This window comes from Prunus persica, chromosome G1 (genome assembly GCF_000346465.2).
Source record: "Prunus persica cultivar Lovell chromosome G1, Prunus_persica_NCBIv2, whole genome shotgun sequence".
NCBI lineage: Eukaryota > Viridiplantae > Streptophyta > Magnoliopsida > Rosales > Rosaceae > Prunus > Prunus persica.
Window position 1 is genome coordinate 39,405,463 of NC_034009.1, and position 1,894 is coordinate 39,407,356.

The window sequence follows — 1,894 nt, forward strand, 5'->3', positions numbered from 1 at the left end:
TTCAAACTTTCAACGGATAATGATATGAGGAGATCATCAAATATATACATGGCTTGAGAACTAAGAAATGGGGCTAACTTATCTCTCTTTCAGAATAAATAAAAAGCAAATAGTTGACTATAATGAACCTCTGCATCAATGAGAATGCAAGAAAACATATTATATATACTTAATTAGAAAATAAAAAGCTAGCTAGCTAGCTCCTAGCCGTGTCTCCATCTAGACCTTCAAAGCTTTCATTAATTCATTATTGTCTTTGCACCAATTCTCTCTCTAACTCTACAATGACAATGCTTAACCTCTCTCTTGTTTGCTTGATATCATTCTTTACCTTCTTTTCATTTTCTTATCCTGCAACGGACACACTCACATCTTTGGACACATTGGGAGACATTCAAACCCTGGTCTCATCCGGTGGAATTTTCAAGCTTGGGCTCTTCAGCGAAAACTTTTCGGGCTATCACTATCTGGGAATTTGGTTCACAGCAGATCCAAAAAAGGTTGTCTGGGTTGACCGGGAAAATCCCATATTGGATTCATCCGGCCTCCTTCAAATTCAGGCAGGGAATTTGGTTCTCACCGACCGGCGACAAGTCCAGTTGATAGTCAATTCAGGAAGTGTCGCCGCGGTCAGTACTAATACAAGCGCAACACTTCATGACACTGGAAATTTTGTCCTTAAAGAAGTTTATACAGGCAGGGTCTGAAATTTCAAAAATATTTTAATTCAAATTCTGATAGTTTTAGTTGCATTAAAATTTATATTCTGTACTTTCAGACCCTTGAAAAACGATGGTATTTTAATTCTTTTGGACCATACAGGTACTATTATATGGCAAAGTTTTGATCTTCCAAGTGATACATACCTACCTGGGATGAAACTTGGGTTGTATGGCCTAAACACAACCCGCCACAGCTTTCACCTTATTGTTTCTTGGGATAAACTAATTAGAAGATAACTTACTACATTAATTACGGTTGTTTGCTATATGTATATATATATACAAACGAATAAATTACAACGTTTTTCCGTGTGTGATGGGATCCTTTGCAACAATCAATTAATATAAATTCTTTTCCCGGTGCATAGTTTAGTCAATAATTATGTTGTTTATGTGAAGGTGTTAGGTGCTTTGGAATTCTCTCCACGAGTTCACATTTTATATGTTTCAAACTTTCAACGAATTATATATGTCTGGGAAGTGGAAGACTTGAGATTTAAGAAATGGGGGGGGCTAATTAACTTATCTGTCCTTTCAGAATAAGTAACAAGCAAATTAATTCATTGTCTTTGCACCAATTTCTAACTCCGCAATGACCATGCTTAAGCTCTCTCTTCTCATTTTCATTATTGAAATATAATGCACGATGGACCCTACGAGAATTATTTGAGCGATCATCACTTGAAGCTCACCATGTATATGCATATATATTTCCTTTCAAAATAAATAGTTGTAAATAGTTGACTAATGATGAACCTGTGCATCAATAAGAATAGGCAGGAAAATATGATATATTGTATAGACACAGTAGAAAATAAATAGCTAACTACCTCCTCCTCTGATCTGTAATGGCCTTGTCTCTTCGTCTTCTTTGCTTGGTATCATTCTTTAGCTTCTTTTCATCATCTCCTGCGACAGACACACTCGTACGCCTTCAGACATGTTGAGAGACAATCAAACCCTGGTCTCATCTGGTGGACTTTTCGAGTTTGGCTTCTTCGGCGAAAGTGTTTCAGGCTACTATTTGGGAATTTGGTTCACAGCCGATCCAAGCAACGTTGTTTAATTGGGTTGGTAACCGCGACTTTCCCTTATTAGATTCATCCGCCCTACTTCAAATCCGGTCCGGGAATTTGATTCTCACGGACCGGCGACAAGTGCAGAGCATAGGA

The 1,894-nt window shown here is 37.6% G+C and overlaps 1 protein-coding gene across 1 annotated transcript in view; it reads left to right on the plus strand.

The window, feature by feature from the left end:
• LOC18788162 (receptor-like serine/threonine-protein kinase SD1-6) overlaps positions 1-1,894 on the plus strand; it is a 22,169-nt gene that overhangs the window by 739 nt on the left and 19,536 nt on the right. The window lies entirely within an intron of this gene.